Raw genomic sequence first — 15,699 nt, forward strand, 5'->3', positions numbered from 1 at the left:
TCACAGTTCAAACAGTAGGCATTTGGTACATAGTATGTAAACACTGTCCACTGCCTACCCAACAGCCTTCACTACCTTTCTTCTCGGCTAGGACAACACTAACATGCTCAGGAAGCCAGCAAAGAGCTCTGAAATGGAGCTGGCACAGTAGCTGCAGGGCTCTGTCACGAGCCCAGATTCCTTGACTTTTCCATTCTCACCACATCAGTACTGACATACATCCTGAGTCCAAGATGGCTCTAGCCATCATGCCTGCATTCCAGGCTAGCAGCTGGAGGAAACAGGAAGTATGCAAAGGACCCTCCTCCCAGTCAAGCCATCTCTCTTTAGGCAGGCTTCCTTAGAAGTCCCCACACAACACAACGGTTCTCTGTGGCACTGCTCAGTCATAGGATCACACCTTGGTACAAGAGATGCTGGGTCACAGAGACTGTTCAGTGGATGCATCGGCACCAGGAATAAAACTGCACCATCACTAAGGGAGAAGGCAAGAAAGGATGCTGAATGGCAACTAGAGGTCTCTGCCAAAGGAGCCGTTTGATGTGGGGCAAGCTCTTAATCTATACTGCAGTCTTCCTCTTTGTACATTGGAAGTAAAAGTACTACTTCACAAAGTTATTACGAGGACCAAATGAGATCATGTAAATAAAATTGCACAGTTGCTGGGATGCAGAAAATGATGAATAAATGCTAGCAGTGCAAGCTCGGATAACTGATCTTATCAGTGTCTCTGCATTTCTCAGGCTTGAAGGTGCTGGATGCTGACTCACTCCCATAATGCTCATAAGTGTTTAAAGTCAGAGTGGAGGCTTAGTAATTTACAATGAGAAATGAAACTTTCACACAGACCAGACAGCTTGACCAGGTTATTCACTCCCTGAAGGCAACAGACATGGAGAATCATAAGGTTGACTGCCAAGCATGAAATCAGGAGAAACAGAATTCATTATACAATTCAACTATTTAATGGCATTAGGCTTGGACACTCTCTTGCATCGTCTCCACAACTGAGTTTATCTAATCTGGCAGGTCCGATGATCAGGCTGGAAGTATCACAGGTAACCTCTCCTCTGGACATGCTGGGAGGTTTTACCAATTGCTGGCAAAACTCACCAAGAATGTAGAAACTGTGCGAAGACCCTGAGGGTAAACTCCAACACTTTTGGCATCAGCAAATTCATTCTGGAATAGGAAGCCCTATAAACCTGGCATAACTTTGGTAAAGTCAGAAGTGAGGGAAAATAGGGCAGCATGAAACCGCTTTAGATTTATTGGATTAAAAGTTGAATTCATTTTTTACTTTAAAATGGAAATATTTTAGATGCTTCATACCAGAGATAAGAGAGAACATTAATAAGAACTAAAAACATAAATGCTACTAATTGAGCAAACAAAAATATAACAATGTATATATACATGCATGTGCCAGAATCTCACTTGTGATAATTTTTTATCTTCTAGGCTGTACATATACTTTCTGTTGCCAGTTTTGCTCTAAATAGGGTACAATAAAAAGTAGGAAAGCAATGTGGCATAAAGGAAACAGTGTTAAACTTTGGCATCAAAGTTGCTTTTCAGTCTTGGCTTGACCTCTTGTAAGTAATGAGATCTGAACAAGTTATTTAATGTCTCAAAACTTTTTCTCCTCTGTGATAGACTGCAAAAAATAGCCCCTGTTCTTTATCCTTCTCTAAATCCATTTCTTTGGTCATAACTTCGTAGGGTCCTCCCACTCTGACTCTGGGCCTAACCATGGGGCTTGCTTTGGCCAACAGGACAAGGTAAAAGTGAGGGTATACCAGTTATGCATCTAGGCCTCAAGAGACCTATTTATTTCCATTTGTTCTTTCCTGTACCTCTGCTGGCTGCCCTGAGGACACGACCAGGTAGCCTGCCAGAGGATGAGAAACATGTGAAACAGAGCCCAGGCACCAGTTACTCCACTCAAGGTTAGTCTAGGAATATTACTCAGTGATTTAAGGAAAAAAAAAAGAATGAAATAATGCCATCTGCAGCAACATGGATGGACCTAGAGATTATCATACTAAGTGAAGCCAGCCAGACAGAAAAAGACCAATATCATACAGCACAACTTATATGTAGGATCTAAAAAAAATGATATAAATGAACTTATTCACAAAATAGAAAGACTCACAGAACACAAATGTATGGTTACCAAAGGAGAAAGGGGAGAGGGGAGGGATGAATTATGAGTTTGGGGTTAAAACATACACACTACTATATATAAAATAGATAACCAATAAGGACCTACTGTACAGCACAGGGAACTATACCCAAAGCTTGTAATAACCTATAATGGAAGAGAACGTTAAGAAAAAGTGTGTGTGTGTGTGTGTGTGTGTATGTATACATAACTGCAAACACTGAAAGGGTTAGCCTACATCAGCCAATATCCAGATAAATCCAAGACATGTGAACAATCCCAGCCAAGATCAACAAAACAGCCTAGTTAACCCCCAGCTGACCTAGACACATGAGCTTATAATACGCACATTGTCATATGCTACTGAGATTCTATGGTTGCTTGTTATGCAGCATTATTATGGCAGCAGATAACTGACACACACGTATCTGATACATTAGAGGTTACAACAGCTAAATGAGATATCAAAGGTAGAGTGACCAATATACAAAAAATATATATATATAGCTATTTTGGGGGACAAGTTTCTACTTAAAAAAAAATACAACCACATTCTTGAAATTATACCCAGCCTAACATAAGTTTTTGGATGTTTCTAAACCATTTAGTCTCACATTTGCAGACAGTCTCTTGTTTTACTCTCCCAAAAAAGTAAAAACATCTGCAGACCATGAATTCTACTAATTGAAGTTTCAAAGAGCAGGCAAACTATTTTTCCACCTCCAGTCATTTTGGAGAGGGGGGTATTGTTTGATGTAGCTCACCATTGGTCTCACATAGAAATAAAAATTTAATTATATTAGAATTTAAAATTAATGTGTTTTGAGAAATGTGCAATGCCTCCCAGCCCCGCCCCAGATTGTACAATCTCTAGAATTGTTAATCCTCCCAAGAAAAAAATCACATATAAGAAGCCAGCAACTCATCTCATAAAATCATCTTTGAGCTGATATAAGGGCAAGCTGCAATTTAGCTCTGTGATTAGAAAATAAACATAAATAGAGATAAATGGGCTGATGTATAGACTCCCTGTTCATTCACCTCCATTTGCATAAGAGATTAAGAGACATCAGTGTAGCATTTTCTCTCATTTCCTCATCCTTTGTCTTTTGAGCAGATAAAGTAATTAAGCCTGGCAAAACAAAAAGTACAACACTATAAACTTCACAAACAATGATGTATGTAATGAACTAGATTCACTCCATACCACAGAATCTCAAAATGTGAGAGAGACATGGTTCACAAAGCTCTTCTCAGTATCTGAACAATCCCCAAAATTGAAATGTGTATTTCCACTAGGAGCCCCGGCTTCCTGTGTGTTTAATATTAAGTGTATAGAGACTGATGGAACTTTAAATAACTGAAATTAAACATTTAAAAAATAAAAAAAAAGAAGGGATGGTCCCTATACCAGCAGCACCATAAGAAGTAGTGCATACTGATGATTTAGGGCGATGGATTGTCTTTGGGAGCCTTCTCTGTTCCTTACTGTGGAACATGTACTACAAAAAATGTTTGAGATGATCCTTAGTGCACACATGAAAGCTGAAATTGATGAAGGAAAAGAGAGCATATGTCTCACTGCCAGCTTGAAGCCTTGTTAGAAACACAAATTCTTGGGCTCTAACCCTTAGGCCCTAACCGTACAGAATCACAAATTCTGAAGTCAGGATCCAGCAATCTGTTTTTAATAAGCTCTCCAGGTGATTCCCATGCCTGCTCAAGCTTCAGAAGTACCAATCTAGACAGCACCAGAGCTGCTTCCAGCATTATCTGGGGGCTGGCAGCATTGGCATCACCTGGAGTTCGTGAGAACTGCAGACCCTCATGCCTCACCCAGAGTTAGTGAACTGGAATCTCAACTATAGAAAGATCTTCCGGTGAATTGTCTGCACAGTAACTTCCGGGTAGTGCCGTACTCATACCTGTCCAGTGGTTCCTGTTCTGGGCTGAATTGTGTCCCCACACCCCCAACCCCAGCGACTTCCCTGGTGGCTCAGATGGTAGAGCTTCTGTCTACAATGCAGGAGACCTGGGTTCCATTCCTTGGTCGGGAAGATCCGCTGGAGAAGGAAATGGCAATCCACTCCAGTACTCTTGCCTGGAAAATCCCATGGACAGAGGAGCCTGGTACGCTACAGTCCATGGGGTCGCAAAGAGTCAGACACGACTGAGTGACTTCACTTTCACTTCACTTTCACCCTCAACCCCACTCCAACTCACAAGTTGAAATCCCAACCCCTAGTACTTCAGAATCTGTGCATGGAGACAGAGCTTTTATAAAGAGGTAATGAAATCAAAATGAGGGGTGGGCCCTAATCCAATATGACTGGTGTCCTTGTAAGAGGAGACTGGGACACAGATACATCAGAGGAAAGACATGAAAACAGTGAGAAGGCGGCCACGTACAAGGCAAGGAGAGGGACCTACCTCAGAAGACGCCAGCCCTGCCAACACCTTGATCTTGAACATCTAGCTCTCAGAACTGTGAGAAAATAAATTCAGTTTTTAAGTCATCTAGTCTGTGGTACTTGATTTTGGGAGCCGGAGCAACCGATAACAGTTCCCAAAATCAGGTGTGTACTGCAATCATCTGCTGCTGCTGCTAAGTCACGTCAGTCATGTCCGACTCTGTGTGACCCCATAGACGGCAGCCCACCAGGCTCCCCGGTCCCTGGGATTCTCCAGGCAAGAACACTGGAGTGGGTTGCCATTTTCTTCTCCAAAGCATGAAAGTGAAAAGTGAAAGTGAAGTCGTTCAGTTGTGTCTGACTCTTAGCGACCCCATGAACTACAGCCTACCAGGCTCCTCTACCCATGGGATTTTCCAGGCAAGAGTACTGGAGTGGGTTGCGATGGCCTTCTCCGGGAAGTCCAGGTATCAGGCCTTAAATCTGGACTTTTAAAAGCTCCCTGGGTGATTTTTAAAGTGCAAAACAGTTTGAGAACCACTGATGCTAAGTCGGAGAAGGCAATGGCACCCCACATCAGTAGGTCCTCTCTGCAAATACATCAGGACTTCTACTGGAAAAGTCAAGAATCCAAGCTGGCAGTGAGATATATGCTCTTTTTTCCTTCATCAACTTCAGCTTTAATGTGTGCGCTAAGGATCATCTCAAACATTTTTTGTAGTACATGTTCCACACTAAGAAACAGAAGGTTCTCAAAGAAAATCCATCACCCTAAATCATCAGTATCTACAACTTCTCATGTTCTACTTGGCCCTCCAGCTAAGTTGCTCTCCAGACTCCTAGGATGCAAATTAGAGACTCTGAGTTTGTGTAACCCAGAATTTCGGGGCATAGGTGCCAAACCAGTAATTATGTTTTTTAATTGCTAAACTCTTTTCCATTTGTCCTTGCGAGGTTGTGACGCTCCCAAACTCACAGCACAACTATCTACTTACTGAAGGTTTACTCTCTTTCTCCAGAAGCTGGAGGATCTGACCCACATTTATAACAATAAAAACCATACATGCCATATATATATTATATATAGAAATTTATTTTTCTACCTGCAGTATCTAAAAGTTACCACTCTACAAAAATGATTTAGCACCCTTAAAATACCATACCCGAGAGAGAAAATAATCCTGTTCTGAATATGCTTTTGCTACACTGTTTAATATTTAATGTGATAGTTGGACCAATCATTAATACCATCACTGGCTAAAACAGAACCACTTTCTTTCATGACAGATCAACAGACTTGCCAGCTAGTTCCCAAAATCTCTCGCCAAAGCCCCTCTCCCTGGCCTCCTTTCCACAATACAAGGTAAAAAAACAGATATTTCCTGGCCTCCCCATGCCACAGTCCAGTCCCATGGATTGATAGGTGGCCCAACTCTGACCAATAAGATAAAAGGGAGATTCTGTTGAGGAACATTGGGGAAGTTATTTCTTATCTGATAGGAAAAAGTTGCAGGAGGAAGTTATTCTACCACTTTCTACCCCATTAACTGCATTTGAATGTGGGATAAGGACGTAATGTCTAGAGCTGTTACAGACATCTTGAAACCAGGAAAGTGAAAGTCGCTCAGTTGTGTCTGACTCTTTGCGACCCCATGGACTATACAGCCATGGAATTCTCCAGGCCAGAATATTGGAGGGGGTAGCTTTTACCTTCTCCAGGGGATCTTCCCAACCCAGGGATCAAACCCAGGTTTTCCGCATTGCAGGTGGATTTTTTACTAGCTGAACCACAAGGGAAGCCCAGGAAACCAGGAGGGTAAATCTAATCCCCTGACACTGTTGGGCCACTGAGCCTACTCCAGTAATCACCTGCTGTCAGCTTTCTCTAATTTGTTAAAGCTGCTTTTAGTTGACTTTTCTGTTGCAGGAAAAAAAAAGGTCATAACTAATATATAGATGTTTTCCATATATGTCAAACCCTTATTTAGAATAAGTATAGTCTGAGAATCCACACTAAGAATCATTGAATTAGAAGGTTTATCTTATAGGAGTGAAGAAAAAGCATGCCCAGGAGATGTTCAAGGGATGCCAAACCCAATTTAAACTGCCAAATTCATGTATTCATTCATTCATTCAGACCCCCACCTAATTTTATAGGCTCCAAGGATATACAGATGAATAAGACATTACCCTGCCTTTCAAGAAATTTTACTATTTTGAGCAAGACTGTTGTGCAAACCAAGAGTCACAACAGGCAGAGGAGAAGAGTCATGTTGTCCAACAGGTGGGAAATCTGACTCAGTTTGGGGGGTCTCCCTGGGAAGAGCTTTGAAAAAAAAAAAGGATCACCACAGTTTCCATTTAACTCTAAAAAGTTACCCCTGAGAACTGACTAAACATCTCATGTTTTATTAATTTTCTGGGGGGAGGAGGGTAAAGGTTCATCTCTATAATCACAGATTATAAACCAAATGATGATTCAGGAAAGCACAATTAATGATAGGCGACCCAATCAACTGCCAGAAAAGCTGCCCCCACCATCTTTCTCTATCCCACAAAGCAGGAGAAAGACACGAGTTTTTTTTTTGGGGGGGGGGACGTGTGGAGGGTGAGGAGACGTTGGACTTTCCGCCCATATCAGCAGGCTTGTTCGTCTAGAACAGAACTGTGCTGTGAATTTAGACCACCTGTTAACACTGCATCAAACCAAACAGTACTGATGTAAAGCAATCAGTCGACAAGACGAGCCACAAATGCACGGCATTCTAGGAGGTTCTTTCCTTTGCTACTTTTAAGCAAAAAAAGAGCAGCAACAATTAGTATCTATTTAATAGTCACGGAAACACTTGAGCTTAATGGTCGAGAAAGGGGCATGCACCCTCCCCGCGTCGATTTTTCTAAAAGCAGCTGGTGGGAGCACCTCCCCCCCCCCCCCACCCCACACAAACACACACACACTCGTAAAGGAAAAGTAAGAGGTAGCTTTGCAGTGTTAAATCCTTCTGAGAGACAGTGTTCATTGATTTTCTTGAAGAGAAATAATAGGTTTGGAAGCATCTCTGAAAATAGAGAAAATAAGACCCGCGGTAGCCTCCTAAAATTTTCCTGAAATACGATACATTCAAAATAAAATATTCAAGAGAGTCCTTCAGTGAATTGTTTCAACATGATCGTGGCATTCACATTAATTGTGCCTCCGGAACATTTTGATTCAGTCAGCGGTGCCGAGATTGATATGCAGCAACTGCAGTTACCTTACAGCTCCGGCAGGTCCTGGGCTGGCTCCAAGATCCCAACTCGGGCTACGGTAGAGCATCTGCCACCTCGCAGAGAAATGAAGAAACCGCCCTGGCAAGGGATTCCAGCTCAGCCTTCCAGCTTTCTCGTCACCCTTGTCCCCCAACCCCCCTCCAAACGCGACCTCTGAGAATAATCCAGGAAGAAAGTGGGGGAGGAGGGACACACGAAACAAATCGAACATTCCTAGCCCCATAAACGCCGCATCCGGACATTTGAAGATACCCGGGAAATTAAATAGGGCCCCAGAGTTTGGCTTGTTTGGGGTCTTAGCGTGCATTTGATCTTCTCTGTTGCGTTTTTTTTAAATCTAACTTTCTGTCTCCAACGGAGAGAACCAGAGGTGAAAGCAAAGGCAGACCGAGGCACAGACTGGGAGACCGCCCCCCTCCTCCCCGCGAGCCACCCAAGCATCCAAAGACCAGAAACTTACCTGGCTGTCACCTAGACGGAAGAACGCTGGTCCCCCCTCAGGAGGGGCAGGTATTCAAGGTTGAGTCGCCGAAGCTGGAGATGAAATTAGACCCCAGGCGGGAGGCGAAGTCCCTCTCCGAGCCCAGGGGAGCAGAGTGACTCACGCGCTCGGTGCCCGCCTCTCGCGCCGCGCGCCCCTCGCGCCGCCCGCCCCCGGCAGGTACCGGGTCGAAGCGCTGGGGGGCGTCTCCGGCCGCCCTTAAGCTCAGCGCCGTCTACCGGACTCCCCTAGGCGGCGGCGCCAGAGCCCATCCAGCGGGGGCTGCGCCTGCCACAGCTCGCCCCTGGAGATGACCCTGCCGGACATGAGCTGCCGTCGTGGGTCTCCCCTCTCCACCGCTACCCGGGGACCCGCTACCCCTGGCCTACCCATCTGAGCTCAACACACTTTCCACGTGCCATCTGGACACACAACGCCAAGGCCCGTACCCCCTCCCCTCCGGGGAAGGCAGGACCAACCCTGCAAGACACCCTTGCCCTGCCACCCTCGGCCTCCCCCTTGTGGCCGGGGCACCAGAACCTACCCCTCCCAAAAGTGAGCACAGCTGGCTCCAAGATCCCAGGTGTGTCCTTTCCTGTAGGTCTCCCCCTCCTTGTTAAGGCTCGTTATTAAGTCCTTTGCACAGTGAGGCCAAAAGTCTGAGTTTGGATCAGAGAATCGTTCCTTGCAGGGCCATGCCAAGAGACGGGGTGGCTCCTGCCCTAAAAGCCCCAAACTCCCCCCAAGGGTTTTCACAAATCACTTATAAAAATCGCGTGAGGGAAGGAGGTCGCAGGGTCTGTGATTAAATCCTGTGCAAGTCTCTGATTGGTAGCTGGTGAGGTAGCTGGGTGGTGTCAAAAAGGATACCTTCATCAGTCCTTAGGCTCCAAGAGGCCTGGGGCTTTGTGCTCATCAAGTAGTTAACATCTTCCATTTGGTGGGGGGTTTTCACATTTACGAAACAACTCAGGAAATTTACATCAAATACTATTATCTAGGTGCCTCCTTCAGAGAGGAGCTAAAGCAGAGGATACTGGAGAAGGCCCCTTAGGGTCCCGATCAATTACAGCAGAGCAGCTCCTTCAACAACTCTTTCCACCTGCCAGCTGGATTAGGCAATGCCCAGACCTTCCCACAGGCTTCCCTGGTGGCTCAGATGGTAAAGATCTGCCTGCAGTGCAGGAGACCAGGGTTCCATCCCTGGGTCAGGAAGATCCCCCTGGAGAAGGGCATGGCTATGCACTCCAGTATTCTTGCCTGGAGAATTCCATGGACAGAGGAGCCTGGCGGGCTACAGTCCATAGGGTTGCAAGATAGTCAGACAAGACCTAGCAAGTAAACAACAAAAATCTTGCTCTACTGGGTGGAGAAGGGGGATGAGACCACAGTCCTGTCTCCACCATATCAAAACTGGGATGAACAGCATGTAGAATAAAAATCCTGTTACTCTTGACAAGCTTGAGAGAATCCAGAGTTCAGAGAGAAAGAGACAAAGAATGGGGGGAGAGTGGCACATTTTCCCAGCTTGAGGACAGCATTTCAGCTGTGGAAGGTTGCTGCCCATTCAGAAAAGTGTGTAATCTCCCCTAACACACACCCTTCTCATCATCCTTTTTTTTTTTTTTTTCAACTGTCATGACAAACCTAGATCTCCCCTACAGTGGGCAGAGACTATGACATTCATTTCAGTGTTCCAATATCCAGCCTGACACCAGGATTTTCCTTCACACTCCTGCCTTCCACCAACACCTCTCTACTTTTCCTCCTTTCCTATCTATTTCCTTTTTCTTTTCTTCCTTATCTATACCTACTTCCCTTAATAATATCAAGCCTCAGCCTCTCTCTCTCTCTCTCTACTCTCCAAGTTTATAAGGCACTGTTTCTTTTCTAACTTTATTTTTTCTCTTCTTCCAAAGTGTCCAATATTCTGCATTCTTCCTTACTGTATTCTTTTCAAGGTTCATCCCAATGAACTGTATTGTTTTAAGCTTGTTTTAAGTCACTCAGTTCAGTCATGTCCGACTCTTTGTGACCCTGTGGTCTGCAGCGTGCCAGGCTTCCCTGTCACATTACCAACTCCCAGAGCTTGCTCAAACTCATGCCCATAGAGTGGATGATGCCATCCAACCATCTCTTCCTCTGTCATCCTCTTCTCCTGCCTTCAATCTTTCCCAGCATCAGGATCTTTTCTAAGGTGTCAGGTCTTTGCATCAGGTGCCAAAGTATCAGAGGTTCAGCTTCAGCATCATGGATCAAAATTCTTTCCTATCATAAATCCTATTTTCCCCTAGAGTGTGTATGTGTCTGTGTGTGTGTAAGGCAATGTCTCTTTTCATGCAAGATGATCAACTATAAGTATTACTAGAATCATATCATCATCCATTCATTCAACTCACATTTAATATACACCTACCATGTACTTGGCATTATGTTAGGTCCTGGGCTTATAAAGATGAATAAGGCAAAGTCACTAAGATCAAGAATGCCATACACCATACACCGCAGAGTGGAGGAAGGGGAAGAGCAGACGATAAACAAACTCAGGCAGGAAAGCTGTAAAAGGGATGTGTACAACGTATTGTGGGATTGAGAAGGGAGTCTGCAGCCCTCGGTGGAGGAGGTGCAGTAGTCATGAATTATTTCATCAGAAGATAACAACTGAACTGAGACTTGAAGAAAGAGTATGTATTTTCCAAGAAAATAATAATGGGAGAAATACACAGGAGTTGAATAATTTACTGTGGATTCTTAATTTGTGTCTTTTTCTTGGGATGGCATCATCATTTAGTCAGATAATGTCCAAGAGAGCTCCAGAGTTGAAAGAGTCCTAACTTTCTAAGAGTTGCAGCAAAGATCCAGCGATTGGCTCTGCTTGGGTCATGGGTCTATTCCTGAGCCAATCACCATGGGCCAGGTAGGTGATGTATTCTGATTGGCTATCCTGAGTCATGTGCCCATTCCTGTCCGTCTGCTTTGGAGGGGAATGTAATGGACAGATTAATAACCTTACCTGATGAAGAAGGTACAGTTCCTAAAGAAAAAGATGCTAGGAAAGATGTGGACAAAAGTAACATGTCCACTACATGTATACAATCATTTCCCTGAAAAATCTCTCACTTTGCAAAAAGCAAACTACAAGTAATAAGACTTCTGGAAAAAAATAGAGTTGGGGCAGATCACTCAAAATGTATGCAATCTTATTAGCAGAACATTAATAAAATAAAAAATGAATGTCTCAGACACAACAGTTTGATATGGCAAGAGGCTATCCATAGAATATTAAATGTGCAATAAACCAACACAGCTGAAATTCTGACTTGATAGAGCTGAGACAGCACACAAGGACGTGGAACTCAGACCTGAGCTTGTCATTAAGGTAAGCACAGGAGGAAGTGCAATCTACCTGGTGCAAGAACCATAAGTAAGGCTTCCTTGGGGAGGAAGCCCCTTGGTACAGACTCTCACTTTTCATTTTATTAAAATAAAGCTAAGAAGGCTTCTGACTGTGCAGCAGCCAAGTTGAATCCTTTTTCCTTTCATGCTGAAGGTTATAATTATACTCCAATACAATTTCCACATTATATTGATTTTGTTCCCCTATTTGCAACTGCATATAAACAATTCTTATAGAAAATGTGTTTAACCAGAAGAGATGGTATATATTTATTTTCTATCAAATAGTAGTTATCAAGCACCGTGATCTAATCTGGTCTTGTGATTTTAAACTCCAGTTATTTGCTAATGACTCTCAGATTTCTATCTCCCGCCCAGAATTTCCTCTGAATTCCAGACATTAATCCAACAACCTGCTTAATATCCTCACTTTGATGGCTAATTGGGCGTCCTAGGTGGTGCAGTGGTAAAGAACCTGCGTGCCAACATAGGAGATAGGAGAGATTCAGGTTCAATCCCTGGGTCTGGAAGATCCCCTGGAATAGGAAATGGCAACCCACTCCAGTATTCTTGCCTGGAAAATCCCATGGACAGAGGAGCCTGGTGGGTCCATGGGGTCGCACAAAGTTGGATACGATTAAGTGCACATGCATGGCATGACATTGATGGCTAAATAGGAATCTGCAACTTGCCTTGTATACAAAATCCAACCCTTGATATATTCATCAGATTTCTCCTTCTCAGGTCTTCCTCATCTTTTTGAATGGAAACTCCATCCATATTGACACTCAAGCTAAATATCCTTAGATCATTCTGACTTTTTCTCATACCTCACATACAATTCACCAGCAAACCCTGCCTATTCTACCTTCAAGACACATCTAGAATCCAACCACTTCTTATTACCTGCACTGCTACCATCTAGTCTGGCCACCATTATTTCTGCTGTATTATTACAAACAGTCCAGCTAGTCTCCTTGCTTCTGCCCTTTGACCCCTCTAATCTATTCTCCCACAGTGGCTGGAATTATCCTTTAAAAATACAATTCTATGTTGACTTGAATATATATACAAAAGTATATACAAGATATACTTGATGGTATATACAAGAGTATTGATAGTGTATATATTATCAGTATGACATCATTGTAGATGTTGGCCTTGGTCACCTGGCCAAGGAAGTATTTGGCAGGTTTCTCCACTTTAACATTAATTTGGGGAGACTTCCCTGGCAGTCCAGTGGTTAAGACTCTGCACTTCCACTGCAGGGGGCATAGGTTCAGTCCCTGTCTTGGGAACTAAGATCCCATATACCACACAGCCAAAAACAAAACACAAAATAAAGTTACTGTTCTTTCCCTTTTTATACCGTACATTTTGGAAGAAAATCACAACCCACCCTTTTAAAGGGGTGGGAAGTTATTTTCCATCTCCTTAAATGTAAGGTGTCTGCGTAAATTATTTGCAGTTTTTTCTGAACATGAAATTTGTCTAGTCTCTACAATTTATTATTAATTTAATCCTTGATTTATTTTAAAAATTATAATTCTAAACATGTCATTCATCTATTCAAAATCCCCCATTGCCTGTCTCCCTCAGAGTAAAAACCAGATTCTTACAATGGCCACTAGGTCCCTACATATTCTAGAGTTTGCCACCATTCTAAGCCTGTCGTCTTCCACTATCTCCCTACTTTCCTCCATTCTGTTCGTACTGGCCTTCCTGCTCTTCCTTCCACATATAAAGCTGGTACACTAACTGTTCCCTCTGCCCAGAACTCTCTTCCCCCAGATATCACCAGGGCTTGTCTCTTAACAACTTAAGGTTTCTCTTCAAAAGTCATCTATCCCTAGGACTTCCCTGGTGGTCTGGCGAGTAAGACTCTGCACTCCCAATGGAAAGAACACGGGATTGATCCCTGGTCAGGGAACTAAGATCCCACATGCCATATGCAGGCAGCCTAAAAAAAATGTCATCTATCCCCGAGGTCTTCCTTGACTACCAAATTTAAAATACTAACTCTCTCTCCTAACCCCAGCACCCCATCCCCCATTCCTGCTTTATTTCCCCCTATAGCTTTTATCCCATCTGACATACTAAATATGGTATTCACTTATTTCTTTATTTTCTGTCTCCCACTTGTACAATATAAACTCCATGAAAACATGCATTTCTGCTTTACATAATGGATTATCCCTAGTGCCTAGAACAGAATCTGGCAAGTAGTAGGCAGTCAAGAAATATTGGAGTGCATATTTGCCTGCTATATGCCAGGAATTGTTCCAGGCATTAGGAATACGACAGTAAATAAAAAAGTTAAAACAGATTAAGCCTCCCTATCATATGTGTGTGACTCCCTAAATACTACCTTCTAAAAAGAAAGACCTGTTTTAGCATCATTCAGCCTATTCAACATGAACAAGCAAAGTTGTTATGCTTAAGAGAACAAATAATGAATATTATGCAATAAGGCTCCCCCTACAAGCTTGTTAATACTTGTAAATTAGAAAAAGTCTGTTTGCTATGTTGCTTGATTTTTTTCTTTAAATCTGAAAAGTCCAATTAACCATTAAGTCTGCTTCCACTGAACCCTTTTTCACTGGTAGATGGTTCTGTAACATCTTGGCGTTAAACCATCACAAGCTGACTATAAATCTGTAAATCTGTTTCGTATTGGGAAGAACCCATTGTTTTAAGTACCTGACATAAAATAAAGGGTGTAGAAAAAATAAATAAATAAAGGGTCTGAAGAGGAAAATTACAAGGAGTCCATGGATACTGAAATTAACATGATCAGAGTAACACACTAGTGTTACAGGGGCAGCACATAATTAAATGACAAATGAGACAGACAGAGAGAATGGGTTGTAAGCTCAGAGGAGGAGTAATAATTTGTAGGTGGAGAAGCTGGATCTAAGGGTTGGGTATTTTTGCATTTCTAGTGCATTGACTACAGCACTCCTGGAGCTGGGAAGTGTCATGTTATAGCTTGTAGGATTTGCTCTTTCTGTACCTCCTTTTATCTTCTGGTTCATCTCTAGGCTTTTGACATCAAGGGTGGCCAGGAAGGCAGGGACAGTTGGGCTGCTTCAGATAGCTCTTCCCTCTAAGTATCAGGAAATGTTTTCTTATGAAACCAAATACTAAAGCACCATCAAGTGGGGAGGTATTGATTTTGCCCACTTGAGTTTCATTATTCCTCTTGAGGGTCTTTCAGTCTTCCACTTATTCCCACTACCACTGTGGCCCCCAGAGGCTCACTGCTCTCATTAAAACTTTGGCATGTGCTGTACACCTGAAACCAACAACCTGTTGTAAACCAACTATAATTTAATTGAAAATTACATGAGATTTTAAAACATAAAAAATAAATACATGACTTTTAAAATAAAAAAAACATTGACATGGGATAGAACAGTTGTGACAATGTAAAATTTTAAGTGAGATTCCTATAACACACAAAGAAGAAAAAAAAAGTATTGTAGAATGAACCAATGATCTCCATTAATAAAGAAAAAAGCATTAATCTAATATTTATTTATGAAGATTTTCACACGTATCTTGATATTCCTTTTAGTAGCCCTAAATGATAAGGTAGCTATTATTATGCCCATTTTACTGATGAGAAAACTGAGGCTCAGAACATTTAAATGCTTTGTTCATGGGCACATAGCCAACTCTAGTTTGAGCTAGAGTTCAAACTAAGGTCTGTTCTTCCATGAGTTTGGTGCTTGTATCAATTAGCCCTAGCCATAAACTGATGCTTTAAAAATCAGTGGCTTAAAACCAGAATTGTTTACTCTCAAGTATCTATGAGTTGAATCAGAGTCAGCTAATTTAGGCTGAGCTTGGTTGGAGGTGACTCTGCTACATGGAGTCTGTTACCACGTGGGACTAGAAGGCTGGTGCCTGCATATTCTTCTTATGGTAATAGTAAAAGGGCAGACACAAGAGGAAACTTGCAAAGTCTCTTGCTA

At 42.7% G+C, this 15,699-nt stretch overlaps 1 protein-coding gene across 1 annotated transcript in view; it reads right to left on the reverse strand.

The window, feature by feature from the left end:
- The window catches only part of SYTL5 (synaptotagmin like 5), a 261,920-nt gene extending 253,474 nt beyond the window's left edge, over window positions 1-8,446 (reverse strand). Inside the window, exon 1 of the mRNA XM_070783448.1 lies at window positions 8,306-8,446. The gene's annotated coding sequence lies outside the window, so the exon portion shown is untranslated. The remainder of the gene's footprint in view (window positions 1-8,305) is intronic.
- Between the last annotated feature and the right edge of the window lie 7,253 nt (window positions 8,447-15,699).

This window comes from Bos indicus, chromosome X, assembly GCF_029378745.1.
Source record: "Bos indicus isolate NIAB-ARS_2022 breed Sahiwal x Tharparkar chromosome X, NIAB-ARS_B.indTharparkar_mat_pri_1.0, whole genome shotgun sequence".
NCBI classification, from domain to species: domain Eukaryota; kingdom Metazoa; phylum Chordata; class Mammalia; order Artiodactyla; family Bovidae; genus Bos; species Bos indicus.